Here is a 9746-nt window from a genome sequence, read left to right on the forward strand (position 1 = left end):
TGTAAACTAATGCATAAATACACGAACAAATAATAATGGTAAATAAAAACAAATGTTTCTTTTAATAACACATGCCTTGAAAAAAATACAAAAAAAATGTATAGACTAAATTGAAGTTGTTGTTAGGTGCCGTCGAGTCAGTTCTGACTCATAGGGATCCCATGCACAACAGAACGAAACACTGCCACGCTCTACGCAATACTCACAATTGTTACGCTTGAGCTCATTGCTGCCGCCACTATGTCTATCCACCTCTTTGAGGGTCTTCCTCTTTCCGCTGACCCTAGACTTTGTCAAGCATGATGTCTTTCTGCAGGGACTGATCCCTCCTGACAACATGTCCAGAGTATGTAAGACGCAGCCTAGCCATCCTTGCTTCTAAGGAGCATTCTTGCTGTACTTCTTCCAACACAGATTTGTTCCTTCTTTTGGAAGCCCATGATATATTACTTCATCATGGGCTTCCAAAAGAAGGAACACCTCTGGTGACGTAGTGGTTAAGTGCTACGGCCGCTAACCAAAGAGTCTGCAGTTCAAATCCGCCAGGAGCTCCTTGGAAACTCTATGGGGCAGTTCTAGTCTACCCTATACACTCGCTATGAGTCGGAATCGACTCGACGGCACTGGGTTTGGTTTTGGGTTTTTTTTTTTTTTTTGGTATATTCAATATTCTTCACCAAAACCACAATTCAAAGGTGTCAATTCTTCTTCAGTCTTCCTTATTCACTGTCCAGCTTTCACATGCAAATGATGCGATTGAAAACACCATGGCTTGGATCAGGTGCATGTTAGTCTTCAAGATGACATTGGTGCTTTTCAGCACTTCAAAGAGGTCCTTTACAGCAGATTTACCCTACGCAATGTGCCTTTGATTTCTTGACTGCTGCTTCCATGGGTTTGGATTGTGGATCCAAGTAAAATGAAATCCTTGACAACTGCAATCTTTTCTCCATTTATCATGATGTTGCGCATCGGTCCAGTTGTGAGGATTTTTGTTTTCTTTATGTTGAGCTCTAATCCATACTGAAGGCTGTGGTCTTCGATTTTTATTAGTAAGTGCTTCAAGTCCCCTTCACTTTCAGCAAGGAAGGTTGTGTCATCTACATAATGCAGGTTTTTAATGAGACCTCCTCCAAACCTGATGCCCTGTTCTTCTTCATATAGTCCAACTTCTCGGATTATTCACTAAGTATATAAAGTAGGTTTTTTTTATGGTGATATGATACAACCCTGGTACACACCTTTCCTGATTTTAAACCAATCAGTATCCCCTTGTTCTGTTGGAACAACTGCCTCTTGATCTATGTACAGGTTCCTCAGGAGCACAATTAAGTGTTCTGGATTTCCAGTTCTTCACAATGTTATCCATAATTTGTTATGATCCACACAGTCAAATGTCTTTGCATAGTCAATAAAATAGAGGTAAACATCCTTCTGGCATCCTCTGCTTTCAGCCAGGTTCCATCTGACATCAGCAATGGTATCCCTGGTTCCACGTCCTCTTTTGAAACCAGCCTGAATTTCTGGCAGTTCCCTATCAATATACTGCTACAGCCATTTTTGAATGATCTTCAGCAAAGGTTTGCTTGCATGTGATATTAATGATATTGTTCTATAATTTTCACATTCAGTTGGATCACCTTTCTTGTTAATAGGCATAAATATGGATCTCTTCCAGTCAGTTGGCCAGGAAGCTGTCTTCCATATTTCTTGGCATAGATGAGTGAGCACTTTCAGTGCTGCATCTGTTTGTTGAAACATCTCAATTGATATTCCATCAAATCCTGGAGCCTTGTTTTTTGCCAATGCCTTCAGAGCAGCTTGGACTTCTTCCTTCCTTCAGTACCATCGGTTCCTGATCATATGGTGCCTTTTGAAATGGTTGAACCTCAACTAATTCTTTTTGGTTTAATGACTGTGTATATTCCTTCCACCTTCTTTGGATGCTTCCTGCATAATTTAATATTTTCCTCAGAGAATTCTTCACTATTGCAACTCAGGGCTTGAATTTTTTCTTCAGTTCTTTCAGCTTGAGAAAAGCTGAACATGTTCTTCCCTTTTGGTTTTCTATCTCCATCTCTTCGCACATGTCATTAAAATACTTTACTTTGTCTTCTTGAGATGCCTCTTGAAATCTCCTGTTCAGTTCTTTTACTTCATCAATTCTTTCTTTTGCTTTAGCTGCTTGACTTTCATGAGCAAGTTTCAGAGTCTCTTCTGACATCTATCTTGGTCTTTTCTTTCTTTCCTGTCTTTTCAGTGACCTCTTGCTTTCTTCGTGGATGATGTCCTTGATGTTACTTCACAACTCATCTGGTCTTCGGTCACTAGTGTTCAATGGGGCAAATCTGTTCTTGAGATGGTCTCCAAATTCATGTGGGATATACTCAAGGTCATATTTTGGCTGCCGTGGACTTGCTCTGATTTTCTTCAGTTTCACCTTGAACTTGCATATGAGCAATTGATAGTCTGTTCCACAGTTGGCTCCTGGCCTTGTTCTGACTGATGATATTGAGTTTTTCCATCATCTCTTTCCACAGATGCAGTCAGTTTGATTCCTGTGTGTTCTATCTGGCAAGGTCCATGTGTATAGTTGCTGTTTATGTTGGTGAAAGAAGTTATTTGCAGTAAAGAAGTTATTGGTCTTGCAAAATTCTACCATTCGACCTCCAGCATTGTTTCTATCACTATGGTCATATTTTCTAACTACTGATCCTTCTTTGTTTCCAACTTTTGCATCCCAATCACCAGTAATTATCAATGCATCCTGATTCCATGTTAGATCAGTTTCTGACTGGAGCAGCTGATAAAAATCTTCTATTTCTTCATCTTTGGCCTTAGTTGTTGGTGTGTTAATTTGAATAATAGTCGTATTAACTGGTCTTCCTTGTAGGTGTATGGATATTATTCTATCACTGACAGGGTTGTGCTTCAGGATAGATCTTCAAATGTTCTTTTTGACAATGAATGCAACACCATTCCTCTTCAAGTTCCCACCATAGTCATTCCCAGCATAGTAGACTATATGACTGTCCAATTCAGAATGAGCAATACCAGTTCATTTCAGCTCACTAATGCCTAGGATATCGATGTTTATGCCTTCCATTTCATTTTTGATGATTTCTAATTTTCCTAGATTCATACTTCCTACATTTCAGGTTCTCATTATTAATGGATATTTGCAGCTGTTTCTTCTCCTTTTGAGTCTTGCCACATCAGCTAATGAAGGTCCCAAAAGCTTTACTCCATCCAGATCATTAAGGTCGACTCACTTTGAGAAGGTAGCTCTTCTCCAGTCATCTTTTGAGTGCCTTCCAACCTGGGGAGCTCATCTTCTGGCTCTATATTAGACAATGTTTTGCTGCTATTCATAAGGTTTTCACTGGCTGATGCTTTTCAGAAGTAGACTGCCGGGTCCTTCTTCCTAGTCTGTCTTAGTCTGGAAGATCAGCTGAAACCTGTCCTTCATGGGTGACCCTGCTGGTATAGCTTTCAGAATCACAGCAACACACAGCCCCCTGAGTACGACAAACTGACAGACACGTGGGGGAGACTAAATTGACAGTTTTGCAAAATTATCAAAGTAAGTATAAAAAATCACTCATGTCTTTGTACAAGTAAAAAAAAAAAAATTTTTTTTTTTTAGCAAACAAAAATGACAATTTTAATAAGTAAGCCATTTTAGTAAATACAATTTCCTATCCTTAATCAAATTTCAAGCTTTGCCAAGAACATGAGTTTGAGACATGTCTCAAGCAGGACACTATAACATTCCTTTATGCCAATACAAGAACATCAGACACAGTGTCCAATTTTCAGTATTCAGAGCTATTTCAGTGGCTGGAATTATTTTGTAGTTCCTGCTTTTTGCAAATCTTACTCAATACGTTTCTGTTTAGATGGGGTCAAATTTTTACTCACATAAATTTGGACAACATCTAAGTAAACTTGGATTATTAGGAACTCCTGCAGGTTACAACCGGGCAGAATTCAAGTGAGTGCCTACTACTCAGAGAAGACCCCTACTCCTAAACTCCAGGATAGGGACAGGGGAACTCCAGTATCTTTCTAAATCTGACAACACAGCCCTGAAACTCATCCTCCCCTCAATATTCACAGATTCTTCTCAATAACGTTGTGTTCTTAAAAATTAATCTCATTATACCCTTTATATCTATGAGGCTGGTTGTTCACTGAAGCCGAGAAATGCTTGGGACATCCCTTATCACCCATTTGCTAATCTCCGTATAATTCTGTTGCTCATGGATTCTGACATATCTCTTACCCCTTTCCGTCCACTGATATAATTCCACCATGCTTTCTGGGATTCAAAATATCAGTGACCCAGTAAAGACCATTTTATTATAATATAAATGCTTTCCTTTCCTATTTATACTTTTAACAGTTTGAAGAGAGCATATATATATATATATGTATATATATGTATATAAAATATATATACATAAAATATATATATATAGTTATCATCTACCTAATGTACATAAAAAAGAACTGAAATAAAATTTAAAAAAACATGATGTTGATGACAGTAGTTATTTTGTTGTTTTTGGTAATAATTTTTGTAATCCGGTTAAAAGTAGTGAATTAGACACAGAAGAATTTATTGGTAATTCTATTCTTTCTCTAATCACTAGCTTCTAAGTTATTCCCTCAGAAAAGGAAATAATTGCCTTACAATCTACTATTTATAGCGAGAAATAGTTTTGTTTTGTTTTTTTTAAAGTTGTATTCACTGTTTTTGAGACAGGGCATAGCCAATCACCTAAATAAGTTAGCTTGATAGGATAGGATAATGATAGTACATTTATTTTAAAAAAGTCACATCATTTGTATTTATTAGATCCCTGGGTGGGACAAAAAGTTTGCACTCAACGACTAAACATAAGGTTGGTAGTTCGTACCCACACAAAGGGGCTGATGAAGAAAAGCCAAGTGATCTGCTTCTATAAAGGTTACAGCCAAGAAAACCCTCTGGAGATGTTCTACTCTGTAAAACATAGCTTTGTCATAAGTCAGATTTGACTGGAATGCAATAGGTTTCAATTTTTCTTGTTGTTGCTATTTATTAACTCTGATAATCCTGGAGAATTTTTAATTATTCTGTGCCTTGATTTCCTCATCAGTAAAATGAGATGGCTAATAATATAAAACTAAAATTGGCAGAATGGAAGTAACTTTTTTGTAATGAGTACAAAAAATATAAGACACAGTCTGACACCTAATAGATGTTCATCTTCTTTAGTTTTTAGAACTATGGGTAAATTATGTGATATCTAAAACCTTATATGGATTTTGAAAATCAAACTCAATCTTTACAGCCACTGACATTGGGCATATAGTGGAAATTCAGTGTAGAAAACATGTGCTCTCTAAACCTGCACAATAGAAATACCAATGGGTTTCTCAGAGGTACTTTTAGTCTCAGGTACATAGATAATTTTCTCCATTCTCCTTTATGCTTTCCCACAACTGACCCTGGCCCTGATTATTACTACAAGTTTGTGCCTGTAGGAAAAATATTTTCCAAAGATGAATTTCTCAGCAATTCCTCTACTACTATACTATATAAGCCCTTTTACTCAGCTAGATTACGGCCACATGTTCAAGCCAAACACTTCACCTTTAAAGTATTCTATGCAATACTGGCAGAGCAAATTCCTATCATCTCTTTATACAGTTAATAACTCTTAAGCTTAGGCTTTTATTATTGAATCCATGAAATCTACATTTTTCTGCAGATCCTCTTAAACTGTCCCACGTCTATATATTCAGCTGCATTATGTTGTCCAACCGAAACCAAGCCTGTTGTCATCTAGTCGATTCTGACTCATAGCAACCCTATAGAACAGAGTAGAACAGCCCCATAGAGTTTCCAAGGAGTGGCTATTGGATTCAAACTGCCAACTTTTGGTTCGCAGCCAAAGGCTTAACCACTTTCCAGTCACAGTCAATTTATCCAGCTCCACTGGATAGCACATGGTCTTTTGACATGGTTTATTTTTCCATTTGTCTCTATCTTGTAATGCTTTATTTTTCCACCTATTATAAACACTAGCATTATTCCTTTGTCTACATACAAATATTAATGTTTAAACATATAATTATCATGCTGTATCCAACGATTTTCAAATGTGCTTGTTCTTGTCAGCTTGTTCTTCAGAAATGTACTTGGAAAGAAAGGAAGAATTATGAAAAACAACTTGAGGTCTCACTCAGCCTAAATAAGGGTATTTAATGACAGACTTCCAATGTACGTAGCTCCAAGGAACATTATTAAAACTCAATATTATCTTCATTCTCATTATCTAAAATAAAATAAACTTATTAAGAGGAACCAGAAAATTATCTTTATATGATTATGTGAGTCAAAAGAGTTGGTTTTGAGGATCAGAGTACGGGTCCAAAAAGTTGTTGTGATCTAGGTTTTCAGCTCTTTTTAATAAGTCTGATCTTTTTTTAAGCATGACTTCAAACATAGTATGAGTAGTGAGTTTATATATATAGACGTCTTCCCCCACTCACTGTAGTGTCCAATGGTCTTTTGACACCACTTGACAACAACCGAATCAAAATGTATTATTTCAATGTTAACTCAGAGAAACTTGTAAGGCCTGCTGAGGATTGTAAACTGTGGACTATGTAATATTAAATCAATTGAGAACATAATTATATATTTATTTAAAACACAATTGAATTAGCATCATATTTATATATACAAAAGTTTTTTAAAACTTTAAGACATATATACATGAACTATATTGAATGAGAAAGTTGTTTGGTGATGATTAACTTCCTGACTGTCTCTTTCACATCTTTGTTTCTAAGACTGTAGATTAAGGGGTTCAGCATGGGGATCATGACTGTGAAAAACACAGTGACCACTTTGACCAGGAGCCAGGAGCTTCTGGAGTTGGGCACACAGTAGAGCAGAAGGATGGTCCCATGGAAGATGGTGATGGCAGTCAGGTGGGAGGCACAGGTGGAGAAGGCTTTATGGAGTCCACCAGAAGAAGGCATCCTAATGATAGTGACAGCAATGAAAATGTAGGAAGTGAGGATAATCAGGAGGCTACTAGTCTCATTGAACGTAGAAATGATTAAACAGGCCATCTGGCTGAAGTGAGTGTCAGAGCAGGAGAGAGATAGGACGGCAGAGCACTCACAGCCAAAGAGATTTATGATGTTTGAGCCACAGAAGGATAGTTCCACAAGAGAATATGTGAGTATCAGGGGACAGATCCCACCCCATGTGTAGGACCCAGCTACCAGGAGGGCACAGAGCTTAGGAGACCTAGCAACTGTGTAGAGCAAGGGGTTACGAACAGCCACAAATCAGTCATAGGCCATCACTGCTAACATGAACATTTCTGTAATCACAAATGTGCAGCCAAAGAAAAACTGTACCATGCAGCCTCTGAAAGTGATACTTCTGGCATCAACAACCAAGATTTCTAGCAGTTTGGGTGTAAACACACTGGAATAACAAATATCCAAAAAGGATAGATGGCTGAGGAAAAAGTACATGGGTGTGTGGAGTTTGGGATTGCTCCTTATGATCACAATTATACTCAGGTTCCCCACCAGAGTGACTGTGTAGGTGGTCAAGAATGCCAGAAAGAGTGGTACCTGGAGTTGTGGGTATTCTGAGAAACCCAAAAGGATGAATGTGGTCACATAGCTCTTGTTTTCCCCATCCAGTACCATGGTTCTTGTGGTAACAAACAAACCAACAAAAGACAGAAATTTGATTCTGAGTGGCGAACTTGAGAAGTCAGGCATAGGAACAACTCTGGAGAGGACAGATATGAACTACTGCAAACAAAGTTAAACTTTTCTGGTCCACTATGGATTTTTACTTACCTACCTGTTGATTTTTATTATTATTATTTTGGGGAATTAGCTTTATCTTTCAATACTTTAGTGTCTTTGTCTGTAAAACAAGCAAAATAGTACTTATTAACATAATTATTTGATGTAATTATCTATACGTGTATATGATGCTTAGAACGTTTTATACCTGTGGTAAAATACAATTATATGAGGAAAAAGTAAAGGCGTAACAAAATCAGGGAAATCTCTTAGCAGGTCACATTAGTCATATGATCGTAGCAAAGGTGGTCATGGGAAGATTAAACAGTTTTAATATGAGAAGAAAATCACATAAGTAAGTAGTAAATTTTTTTCGGTGAAAATATCATTTTGGCCATCCACAATTCTGTATTGATATACTGAGCTTTTGACTCTGATAGGTATATACAATTATCAAGGAGTCATAAAACATCTACTTCAAAGAATCGTTCTTTAAGTGGTCTGGTCAAAACCATCTACCGTTAACTGTGTTCACTCAGTTTTATCCTCATTATATGGGCTCAAAATGATCAATGATTTAAAGTTAACTTTTTTTTTTCTTTTTTTATTTCCTGAGGAAGTGTTTTGGAGATATTCTTAAACGATTCATTTTGATTATTTTCCTCTGGTTATGTAGTCTGTTTACAGTGTATAACATATTTAAGAATTAAAAAAAATTGAATAAAAAACACTTTTGTCAATCATAACCACAAATATGTACAATTAAAAAAAATTCCGTCTGTCAGTTATCAATGAAAACCAAAAAAATCCTTTCCTGATGTGGCAAAAGAAGTGAAAGAGTATGTAAGATTAAGAAATGTGAACTTCTTCATTTCAGAAGGAAAAGAAGGTTAAATATTGGAATTTTTATATGATTAAACTAAAACTAAAGACTTAATCTAGAAATGGAATTGGAGGCACAGAAGGTAAGATGTTGCCACCTTGAACCCATCAGGGAGCTGGCAAAAGTTTTAACCTTGCCTGTAAAAATCAACACCTGCCATCTATTTTACAGACATTAATCCCAGGAACATGGAAACCCTGGTGGTGTAGTGGTAAAGTGCTACGGCTGCTAACCAAAGGGTCGGCAGTTCGAATACGACAGGTGCTCCTTGGAAACTCTATGAGGCAGTTCTACTCTGTCCTATAGGGTTGCTATGAGTAGGAATCTACTTGATGGCACTGAGTTTGGTTTGGCTTTTTGAATCCCAGGAACAACATCAGCTATAGAATTGTACTTTCTATTACATAGGAGACTGGCATGACTTTTTTGGAACTCTATGTATTTCATCTCATATGTTGACAAAAACAAAAGTCACTCTTTAAATTCAGGATCTTTGATTGCTTTATTGGGTCACATCCACACAGGTTAAGAATTTGGAGGTGCAATCTGCTATGACTTCATGGCACGTATATCAAAGCACTAAACCAGTAATGGTTCTAGAGCTTGGACTGGAGTAAGAAACCTTAGGGATGTTAGAACATACTTCGCTAAACAAAAATAAAGTGACATTTATTAAAGATTTTATGTCAAGATTAAAGTCAAGGAAGATTAAAAATGGAAAAGTCCTGGATATTTTTACATACATTGTTTCCTGTCTTCATCAATACTCCTACTGCCCTTCCGTACATTAAAGCACCTGTCCTCACAATTAATGATCCCTTTTCAGACTCTGTCAGTGACGCTTACCAAGAATTAACCATAAAGGTCAAGTATATATTTAAATATTTCTCTTAAATAGTCTTTTTTTTTTTTTCTTTTGTAATTTCTGGTATGTTCTAAATCTAATGGATCTAACTCTGTCTCTGGGTTCAGAGAAATTAAGACTAATTCCTCTTTCACATTATACATCTTCAAATATTTATGCTCTTCACTT

General features: G+C 36.8%; 1 pseudogene; it reads right to left on the reverse strand.

The window, feature by feature from the left end:
* Positions 1-6774: 6774 nt before the first annotated feature.
* On the reverse strand, positions 6775-7876 carry LOC100653810 (olfactory receptor 1165-like; annotated as a pseudogene).
* Between the last annotated feature and the right edge of the window lie 1870 nt (positions 7877-9746).

The sequence above is a fragment of the Loxodonta africana genome, chromosome 22 (assembly GCF_030014295.1).
Source record: "Loxodonta africana isolate mLoxAfr1 chromosome 22, mLoxAfr1.hap2, whole genome shotgun sequence".
Taxonomy (NCBI): domain Eukaryota; kingdom Metazoa; phylum Chordata; class Mammalia; order Proboscidea; family Elephantidae; genus Loxodonta; species Loxodonta africana.